This window comes from Macadamia integrifolia, chromosome 5, assembly GCF_013358625.1.
Source record: "Macadamia integrifolia cultivar HAES 741 chromosome 5, SCU_Mint_v3, whole genome shotgun sequence".
NCBI lineage: Eukaryota > Viridiplantae > Streptophyta > Magnoliopsida > Proteales > Proteaceae > Macadamia > Macadamia integrifolia.
The window spans coordinates 10006497-10018473 of record NC_056561.1 but is presented as its reverse complement, the minus strand read 5'-3'; the positions used below and the strand labels follow the sequence as shown (position 1 = coordinate 10018473).

General features: G+C 38.0%; 1 pseudogene; it reads right to left on the bottom strand.

Annotated features, from left to right (window-relative positions):
• Positions 1-28: 28 nt before the first annotated feature.
• Positions 29-4186, bottom strand: LOC122079185 (annotated as a pseudogene).
• Between the last annotated feature and the right edge of the window lie 7791 nt (positions 4187-11977).

Below are 11977 nucleotides of genomic sequence, written 5' to 3'. Positions count from 1 at the left end.
AAAAAAAAAAAGTATAAATTAGCCATACTTAAATAACATGGACAGAAGATGGCCCAGAAACAGCAGCAACTCTCCGCACACGCTGGGCTTCACACTGGTAGAGCTCCTTTAATTCTTTCTTTGCTCTCCGAGCCTCTCTTCATTCCTCTTTTACTGCAGCCTGAACATACAGAAATCGCAGTTAAATATATTGGCATTAACAGCATCAGCACACAAACACACGCACATGAACAGATCTCACCATCTGAGCCTCATCCCTACTATTTAGGACACACAACATGAATCCTGGCCAAAATCCAAATCCTCATTGCCAGCATCATCCTCATCATCCTAAAACCATGCCTGTTTCAACCAAATCTTCTGAGGCTCATCTTCACCATTTAAATACCTTTCATCATTACACATGCTCCACCATTAAGTACAGTCTTATAATTCATGTAGGAGATATGGTGAAACGCTATAATTTTCAAACAAACCTCTTTCATCTAGGCTAAGGATCAGAAATGTAATGCAAATCACAGATCCAGCTGATTCCTCTAATTATAACATAATAATCTAATACAGTTTCAGGATAAAGGGCAAGATATATTTCCCATCTTGAGTTTTCCCGGCTTCTGCATCCATGTGTGGAAAAATAAAAGGCTGTGCTAAACGTTCTGTTTATAAGCTTTGAAAAAAAAAAAAAAAAAGGAAAGAATCAGGCATCACTTAAGAACAGTTGAAACAAGAAGGAAGCAGTTACCTTCCTTTCTTTCTTTCCTTCCTTTGGCTCTTGGCCATGAGGTCTCCTCTTCGGCATCTCAGGTTTTGTGCTTGGCTCCTTCTTCACCTTCTCCACAACAGCTTTTCTACTGTGAGGTAAAAATGCAACTGGAAGCCTCTCCTAATCTCCTTTCCACGAAGAGAAATAACATGCTCGCTGGCAGCAGCTTTAGAGACAGTTTCAGCCAGTTTCTTCTTTCTGCCATATTCTGGAGCTTCAATTTTCCCAGGGTGATTATCAAGATTCAAGTATGTAGAAACAATAGTTTCACAGTCCCACACCTCAGATTCATCACCACTTTCCTCTAGAACCATCACATCCTCATTATCTTCATTTTCATTGTACATCTCAGCATACTCTGCACACCGGCGGATCACATAGCAGCAGAGTCTATGAGTTCTCTACTGTCTGATCCACCAATTCTGTGCAAGAAATCAGTAGGAGCTTTGTGCTTGTCAACAAGATCCAACTCATCCACAACATGATCTTTAAGGACATGATTAAGCTTGTCTGCAAGGGATTCACCTTCTGCAGCTATGGAACCATCATTATCATAATCATAATCACTGTCCGGATCATATTCCTGAAGCGTGAGCTGTAATACAAGCAAAAGGTTGTAAATGATTGAAACATATAAAATGACACGAGAGAAAAATTAGAAAACATGCATTACTTTACCATTAAAATCACAAACAGAATACTGAGGTCCTAATTTTAACATCCAAGATTCATTCACACTGTTGACACATCATAAATTTTGCATTAAGAACATACGAGAATCAACCAGGAAAATTTTTCTGTTCGTATCATCGTATTCAGATGACAACTTAAACCAAGACCAAAAAAGCACCCAGGTCAATGAACAGTTAATAATGCATGGATTTTAAGCCTCAACAAGATGTTTTCACAGAAAAGATGAGCAAGTGAATTCATGATCTCAAGTTATTAATGAGGGCATAAAGAAGTGTAGACATTGGTTAACCATGAAGCACCCATCAACTATCCAAAGTTGGCACCCCTATAAATGGATAAGACAGGAAATGATTAAAGCCATATGCTTACAATCAGAAACAAAGAGAAACTTATGGGATAACTTTGGGAAGTTTCTCCATAGGCATAGATATACCTCAAATTGTCAATTTGCCCAAAAAATCAAACAATGTAATCGCAGCTAAAATTAAAATTCATGATGCTGAGCCTGTTTTGTGAAGCAGCTGGTGAAATCAAGGTAGCAGTCATCAAGGAAGTTAGTGAAGGTACAAAGGTACAGGACTTCAATATTAGTGTGGAACCTGGGACCATGTAAGGAGGTTCCTGCAACTAAAGCTCATATAGTTTGCATTCCTGACTGTCGTAGAAATTTTAAATGGATTTGAGTGCAGCACTTTATTTGGAACTTCAAAACTATGAGTGAAATTATAAAAGACCAACAAAAAGAAATAGGTGGAAAATTTTCTCACCATATCAAATTGCTCATCCAAAAGTCGACGAACCCTTGGCTCCTCAGCAACAATGTCTCGCTCTGCTTCATGGCTTCTTGATGCATCACAGCTAAGCAACTGAGATCCCTGTTCTTCAGCATAGCAAATAGCATGCTTGCTGACTTCTTGTCTAGTTACCATGGATCGGTCAAATGAATTGATATTCTTATCCAGAACATCTTCCTTTTCTTCAAGAAGGTTTGCACGAACAACAAAATCTTCTTCCAAGTCCTCTACATCCGAGCCAAACCTAGACAAATCACCATCGTCAAGCAAAGCTGCAACTTCAGGATCAACAGCCTTCTGAATCTCTAAACCCACAGTCTTTGCTGCAGCATTGTACAAGGAATTCTCATTTGCATCATCATTGGCAAGTGAACAAGGCATGCGTACGGCGTACCTTCAAAGCATCATAAGCCTGAATAACAGAATAACAATTAAAAAATATATTATATTAACTCTTACAATGGAAGACCAAAAAAAGATCAATCTTTCTTCACAGTAATGCAATTTTACGGACCTTCACATCAAGTGGGAGCGGATCAAGCTTCGCTTTACTATTATGGTAAAAGGCGGAACCACCTCTGGTGTTCTTAATCTCCCGAAGATGAGAAAGATAGTTATAACTGTCGTCCGGAAACCCAAGCTCCAAAATTTCTCTCCTTGGATGATCTGGTAGCGGCCCTGCACCAGTCACTAGACTTTGATTTTGGTTTCCATGGACTTCAAATCTGTCATTGTCAGCATCATCATCATCATCACCAGAAGCATCGGAAAAAATGGAATTCGGATCATTTGTGACATCAGTTTCGAAGGAATGACCAGGATGAGCAATGCCTCCGACGTCATGGACATCTTTGTCAAAGAATCCGTTAACCGAGTATGGATTATCATCAACCCTAACAAAAACTCGGTCTCCAGACGGATCACCATCATAACTGGGATCGGATGAGTCCCTTGCAAGTAGCTGAAAAGTTGCAGATTTTTTCTTTTGGATGAACTTCTTCTTCCCCATCTCTTGTCAGACTGTTAATGCTGGTACTTGACGAATAAACAGGAGACAAACCCGACCTTTCAAAGGCAGCAATGGTAGTATTCATATATCAGAGTCAGGAAATAAAACAAAAGCCCCAGTAGAAACACCCCCCCAAACACACACACACACCCCATGATACAACTAGGTCAAAGAGTGTTTTCTGGTTATTTGAAAATTCTAACCGTTAGGTTATGTTTGTTTCAAGTAAAATCCCTGCAAGTGAAGCAAAGTGAGAAAAATTTTCACCATTAGTTTAGTTGTCATTCAAAATTCGTTAAGAAAAAAAAATATGGAAAATTCAAGAATTATGCAACTAGATTTCTTAAAGTCAGTGCCAAAAAAAATTGGACCTTCAGTTTTAATACCTATTGTAGCCATTTTCACAACTATAAAGCTCCCAAACAACGTTCTTTGCTGCAGTGATATACAGAGAAGGCGTCACCAAATAAAGATAGAGAATGCTGAAACCAAATCCACTGACACCCCCTTTAAAGCATCTGGGATTTTTTTGACCCTTGCTGATTTTCTGGTCTCTCAATTGCTCTCCGAGAATAGAGGTATCTCGGTTGTAGATGGTCATTACTCATTACCACTACCACACTGGGAGAGAGAGAGAGAGAAAGAGAGGGCTTACCAATAAAATCGTTGGGTGCTTGGGCATCGCCTGAGTTCGGTTGAAGTATCGGTGGTCTGACGGTCTTAGGTTTTCTTCAACAAGTGAGAGGGACTGTAAGGCGGAAGAAGAAGACTATCAACCTTGAGAACTGATACCGAGACCTAAACGATCTGGATCGGTATCAAGTATGGTTACAGGGGAAATTTTCATCATTTTCTTTTCTTTTTTTTTCTTTTTTTTTAATGTAAGGACAAAAGTGACCGATGGACTCCTCAGTTTCAGCTTTCCCGAGTGCATCACCTTAATTGAACTTGTTCTGACCATGCACCATTATGGTTCGAGTCTTCGGCTTCTGTTGCGGCTAGAGTCATATTTTAAATTCCAGCAAATGTGGATTTCTCATCTTGATTTCAAAAGCTTTGTGAAAGAGATTTGGGAGCCGTCAGTGAGTGTTCGCCTATTTTTGTTCTTTACTCAAAGCTCAAGGAAACGTTAAAGATGATATTAATCGGACAGAAGCAGAATATGATTTAAATCCTTCTACTGCTATGAAGAATGTTCTACGAAGCACCCCCAATCACCTCAGTGTACCCTGCTTCACAAGGAAATTTTTTGGAAGCAGAAATCAAAAGTGAATTGACTTCAAGAAGGGAATGGAATACCAATTTTTTTCATGTCATGGTTAATGCCAAAAGAAAAAAGATGGGGATGGAGAAAATTAAAAATGAAAAAGGGGATTGGATTTTTTGTGCTGATGGGGTACACATCAAGGCGGTATGTTATTTCTTTAGTATTTTTTCACCTCAGCCTTGTAACCTAGATGACGATTTGCTTGAGTCTATCTCTATGCTTATCTCTACGGAGGACAATGTTTTCTCATTCTAGCTCCAACTAAGGAAGAGGTTGAAAGAGCAGCATTCTCTCTATCAAAGACAGCACACCAGGGCCGGATGAATTTATTGGCCACCTCTTCACTTCCTGCTAGGAAATAGTGGGTCATCATGTGTGGGTGGCGGTCGACGATTTCTTCTCAGGGGGTTTCTTCCAAGAAGTGTCACTGTCACCTTGTCTCACCTCTTTCTCATTCCTAAGAAGGAAAACTCAAAGGTAATATCGTATTTTAGACATATCAGTCTTTGTAATTTTTCTTATAAGATTATTGTTAAGATTATCTCTACGAGATTGACTACTTTTCTCCTCCAATTGATTTCTGAGGAGCAGAGAGCATTTATCCAAGGAAAGTGTATCCATGATAATATTACATTGATTTAAGAGGTGGTGCAAGATCTAAACAGAAAATCTTGATGTGGTAATGTGGCCTTAAAATTGGATATGACAAAGGCTTATGAACACATGGAATGGGATTTTATTTATGAAGTTTTAGAAAAAATCGGTTTCTCAAGAACATGGGTGGAGTTGATCAAGAAAACTATTGGTTCTCTGTGATTATGGATGGTGGGCATCTATCAGAGGTCTCCGTCAGGGTGATCCATTGTCTCCCACTTTATTCATTCTTGCATAAGAAGTGTTTAGCAAAGGGTTGAAGACATTATTTGCAGAAGGACGTGCAATATATTATCATCTTCCTAGGGATTGCTCAGGCATTTCTCATAGCATGTTTGCTGATGATACAATTATTTTTGTAAAATGATTAAAGTCCTCTTTAAAGCAGGTCATGGGATTTATTAGTAGGTATGAAATGTCTCTGGCCAATTGGTGAATAAGCATAAAAGTTGCTACATAATGAGCTCCAAAGTCTCGGAAGCCCGTATGAAAATTGTTGGTGACATAACATGGTTTGTAAGGAAATCTCTACCTATAACATACTTGGGGGGTGCCTTTCTACACTAGAAGACTAAAAAGTTACTTCTTTGACGATATGCTAGCTAAAGTTAGAAACAGAGTGGTAGGTTGGAAAGGGAAGCTTCTATGTTTAAGGGGTAGACTGGTTCTTCTTAAGCATGTGCTTTATTCCATGCCAATTCACATCATTGCTAGTTTAGAGAACAAAAAATCGGTTATGCAAAGCTTTTACCGTATTTGTACAGAATTTTTATGGGGTATTTCAAAGTTTGGTAAGCATCATCATTGGGTGGGTTGGCTAAAGGTTTGTAGGCCTTTAGATGGAGGACTACGAATCTGATTATTAAAGGATATTAGAATGCCCATGCAATTGAAGGGTCTGTGGCGTATTATTTCAAAGAATTCCATATGGAATACCTTCTTTAAGGATAATTTTTTTAAGGGTAACCATATTGCTTTGGCTGAATGCAAGCTAGTGGGCTCTAAAACTTGGTAGAGGGGCTTGGAGCTTAAAGAGGTTATCTTACTGAAGTCTAAATGTCTGGTTGGCTCTAGTGAGGTGAATTTTTGGCTTAATAACTCGTTCGGCATGGACTCCTTAATCGAATATGCTAATGGTACCTTGAATGTGAACATTGAGAATCGGATAAAATATGTGCTTAGAGGTGATGGTAGTTAGGATAAAGACGTGCTGAATGTTATTGTCTTCGCAGAGATTAGGGATAGTATTCTCAACTCCAACATTATATCATCAAGCAAAGTTGACAGATTGGTTTGGATCTTGGCCTGTGATGGCTCTTTCTTTACTAACTTGATGTGGAATGAGACCCGATTGCACTCTCTTCAGGTTCCTTATTCTAAATGATTATGGAATAAGTCAGTTTTTCCTAAAGTAGTTTTATGGCAAATCTTAAATCAAAAGATTCTAACCGATAATGCTTTGATGAAAATCAGTATTCTATTGGCGTCTAAATGCTATTGTTGTAGGGATCCTTGGAGGAAAATGACAACCCACATTTTATTGGAGGGAACAACTACTTCTAAGGTCTGGGATTTTTTGGAAAAACGATAGACATTTATGTTATTTCAACTCGGGAGCTTGGTATTAGGATCCTTTATTGGCAATCCCGTGCTGGTGTTAAGGGTATTTGCGAGTACATCACAGGCTTGTTGCCAACGTTTCAACGTTTATTTTTTAGAAATTATGGTGAGAAAGAAATAGCATAAGACATGGTGAAGGCTCACATGCCTTAGCTACCATCATTGAGGGAATTAAAGATTGAATCCATGAGATCACTTATCTCACTAAATTCTCTAAATCCCTTTCTTTGAGAGATGATCTTATTCGTAGGTATTTAAGTTAAATCCTCTTATTAGTCGAGTTAAGACTCTAGTTCCTATTTACTGGTGCCCTCCCTTCTATACTATTAAACTGAATTTGGATGGTGCAAGTAAGGGAAATATAGGCATCAGTGGCAGGGGAGCCATTATTAGAAATAGCAATAAGAATGTTCTTGTAGCATTCTCCAATTTCTATGGGGTATGTTTAAATTCAATGGCCGAGTTGAAAGCCCTTAGAGATGGATTGAGATTGTGTGGGGAATTGGGCCTCTCCGATTTTTATGTTAATTTTAACTCCTCCTTGATTATCAATCTTTACGATTCTTTGATAGCCACACATCTCATTTTCATTTTCAGAAAGCAATCGATCAGCGGATTGGTTAGTTAATTTTGCATGTGAGTCTACAATAAATTTTCTTTTCTATGGTGATGATCCTCTGCTAGGTGATTTTAGTTGCATCATTTGAGAAAACAAAGCTGGTTTACTAGTCTTTAGAATGTAATAGTTTTTTATAGGTGTTTTCTTTTGGATTTTGAGAATGATAGAATGACTTATTTCTCGTGGAGTCGGGTAAAGCGAGTTATGTCCCCCCTTGTCTCTTTAGTATCAGTTTCTTTTTTAATATAATTCTAGGGGCTCTCCCGGGTCCTAGTTGATCTTCAGGCTAAAAAAAGAAGGACATAAGTGACTGATCCGATCCAGATCAATATTGCCAATATGAATCCTATTAACGAAATCCTTTTTTAGTACTTTTTCTTCTTATTACATCTCGATTTGAATGGGATAGAACCAAATATTTTGTAAACAATAATAAAAAAAAAATGCTAGGTATGCTAGTGGATTACCTAGGAATAATTAATGGATGCTAGCATTTATTGGCCGTTAGATGATTTTACCATTGGATGAACAATGGTAGTATATGTCATATATCAAAAATAAATGGAATGAAAATAAAGACATACTATCGTAATACGTGTGCATAATCAAATCTTTCCTCTCTTCTTCTTCTCCTCGGAGAACTAACAAGGAACATCGCTGACAAGAATCCCTCGATCCCCTTCCTCTGCTAAGTGTTAACCATCATTCCCACTTCACCCTCCATTCCCTCTACTCTCTAGTTAAAACCGCCATAACAAAATCCTCCACCCCCATATCACCACCTCCATTCTCCCTCTCTCTCTCTCTCTCTCTCTCTCTCTCTCTCTCTCTCTCTCTCTCTCTCTCGGTACTAGTCGTTGGTGCATGTTAGACTATGAAGTAGTAGGGTTGATATGGGAAAATGGTCCCCCTCGCATCGTTAGGAGACCCATTCCCTCCCTCCTCTCCTCCAAGAGTCCAAGTACTCATGGCCTGAGAAGCCACACGCTGGCAGCACCCTGGACTAAATCATTAACTAGGCTACTCATTTCCTCCCTTCCAAATCCCTCACCCCCATCCCCCACTGCGACTATGTAGCCACCATCTCTAGTGAGCTTGCCCTTGGTCCAATGTCCACCACTGCCCCGCTTCAAACCATCACCATGGACACCTTAGTCCGCTACTCCCATCCAATCCCCTCCATCGTTGATGCACATGCCCAATCCTGACAACTGAATAGGAATGTACGTCGCTAGGTGCTCCACTCGCGTCGATGCCATAGTAACAAATAGGAATAGGATCTTGTATGTCGACTTGTAGGAATATTTTTAAATATTCCCTTAAGATTATCCCATTGATCAATACCAATCTCTTATATTTAGTATTAGATTCCAAATAGGAAACCCACTCTTAGTCTAACTAAGGGAACATAGTCCTTCCTTATTTGCACACATTGATAGGAGGGTGCACAAACTCTATAAATAGGACTCTAGGTTCTCCTTTTACCCTAATGTTACTCTCATTATTAGAGCTATCACCAAGAGAGCATTAAAGGGAACTAGTGAGAGAAACCTAGAGAATCCATTATGTCCGAGGTTGTTGCAGTAGAGTTCAAGATACAACAAGAGGAATAATGGCGGCGAGTTCTTTACAGTTGATAGTGAACGGTGTGCTTCGTTTTCTTATTATTTAATTTGTTATTCATGAATGCTTAGGCAAGATCCTATTCATGGTTGAGTATAAATAATATCCTCCAAATGGTATCGAAGCAATTGTTCGTCTACATTCTTGAATCACTTAATGATAATCACATTTATCACTTAATGATAATCACATTACATTCTTGTGAATTAACGATGTTTATGAAAAAAAAAAATTCTACAACTTGTATTGAGATGCAAATCTGATTATTGAAGAAGGTTTTTTTTTTTTTTTAATTATTTATTATTGTTTAGCCAAAGGTTGAAGATGAAGATATAAAGATCTTTATATATATATATATATATATACTAGGAAAAACATACATGCAAATGCACGTGGGGTCGAACTTCTTTATAATAAATCAAAGCTATTATTTCATTTTACATGTGAGAGAGAGAGAGAGAATGAAAGATTGTAACCACTTAAATAGATTAAGAGAAAGAGAGAATGCAAGTCTCTTATATCTGTAACACAACTTTGGAATTTAAAATTATTCAAAAATGCCATAGTTGTATTAGAAAGAGAGCGTACAAAAAAACCATTAAAAATATGAACAACCATAGATGTGGAACTGAGCTCTTTCAAACCTCGGGAATGTACCGGTCTAGCCAAACCTGGATTGTTCTCATATGATCCAGCCATATTGATGATCTACAAGATAAAAAGCCACGAGAAGAAGAGCCTAATTCAAAACACCTTTACAATTCATAAACTCATGTCAAATACATTCCATAAACCCTAGATAGACAAAACCCAGGTAGCGATAAGCACAGTCAAGAAGAAAGCTCAACAAATAAAACCTAGATAAGAAAATTTAAAAAGATTATCATAAAAACAATGATCAAGTGAGTCTTGTAGACGACCTAGTTTTATTACATTAGCCTCAAGTAACCTGAAGTTGTCTGCAGGTTCTGTTGTAGCCTCAATTAATCAGAAACGTATGATTTGTCTGCTGGTATGTGACAGAGAACAAAAGATTTGACTCCACAATATTAAGGACCACATTCCCCCCCAACACAAGCTCCAAACCATATACAGACATGTCTCTTTTCTAACTGGATGGTATTGGACAAATGTTTTAAGAAAATGATTCCTTAGTATTACAGTTGATCAGATAAGGTCATCATCCATAATAAGATGTAGCTAGACAAAAAACCCTGCAAGAGCTACATTAATAAATATGAAAAAAAAAAAAATATGTGATGGTGATATTCAGATTGTTCATTACACTCATGGTGGTTAACTCTCTTCCCTTCCATTATTAACTTGCACTTATCCATTTTATACAGACTTTAACAATATATGTCTGACCATAATAAATCATTATTAAAGGAGCAAGCAATGTTACAGCCAGTAAAAACTGAGGACAACCAAAAAGAAAAGCGTGGCACAAAATTAAGCAAAACCACTGGTCCCAAACACATTTCTCTTTATCATGTAATATAAGCAATTGGCCAACAGGTAATTCCATGCTATGAGCATGTATATAAGTGAGAAGTAGTACCTCTTAGATCATCATTCCCTTTTCATCTCCAGTCAATTTCGGAAGGTGTCTTTGCCCTGATAGAGAAGGTGTGCTATCCGCTTTGCAACTCCTCTTGCAACAGATTATAAATAAGTCTATGTCGCTTCACCATACTCTTCCCTTCAAACGCCTCTGAAACAAATTTTACATTGAAATGAGTCTCCCCCGCGCTTCGTCTAACACCCGCATGCCCAACGTGTTAATAAGAGATAACTTGGATTTCCAGTTCAACAGGATTAAGCACTTCTGCTAATTTCTGCCTTATCCTTTCCAATCTAGTCGTATAATTGAATGTCGAAAATATAACCACGAAACAAGAAAGAAAAAATGCACAATGAAAGGAAACAACTGTCCAGTATTCATGGTTTGACAAGATATCTACGCTACGATTTGGTGAGAATATCTACACTAATAATAAAAAATAAAAATAAAAATAAAAAATTGTAAAGTGAGCTCTCTTCCTCACACCTCTCCCTCTTACAAGACCTTAATCTTCAATGCTAGTTTAGTAATTCGATCATATGACATACAAATCGTATCGATATTGATCTCTGATTATCTTGTTACAAGTAGGTCAAAACGCCCAATCTGATACTGGGAATCAAAATCATGGTGATTCTTTTTTACAATTTTTCCTTGCAATTGATTCGTTACACTGGTTAGCTATAGTTGCATGTAATCGGGGTTTACTTTTGCACCTAAATTGTAAAATCATACAGATTCGAAAGGTACCTTGCTAGCCCAAAAAAAGAACTTATAACCATGGTTGATGATTGACAGTATGAGTAAATTGAGCATTGGATCACCAACATGCAATTATATAAAAGAAAATGTAAAAGTATTTGAGGGAATTTACTTAAACATCAATCTACAAAAAAGAATCCCAGATAGTCTTTATAAAGGGTTGAGAGACCAAACCCATCAACCCAACATTCCCACCGCCATAAACAAGATATGGTATTGGGTTTAAAAATAAATCCCAGGAGGCTGAATCCAAGATATGGTATAAGGTTTCTTAGAAGCCGATTTATGGGATTGAGTTCTTCCAGGTCTATATCAATGGTATTAGAGCAATCGATCCTCAGCCCAACCGAATGCAGAAAGGGCGACTTGGTGTCAGAGTGAGAGCCCTTAGGAAAGGGCGACCTGGTATCAGAGTGAAAGCCCTTAGGAAAAGGCTACCTACCGTCAAGTAGAAACATTGGAGCATAGTACGTGCCCCTAAGAAAGAAACATGGGAACATGGTAGAGGAACGAAGAAATTAAGATAAGAAAAATAGAGAAATTAGGGGAGAGAAAATAGGAAAAATTACTGATTTTTTGGCTAATTAGGAGGTAGCCCACCTCTTGGCT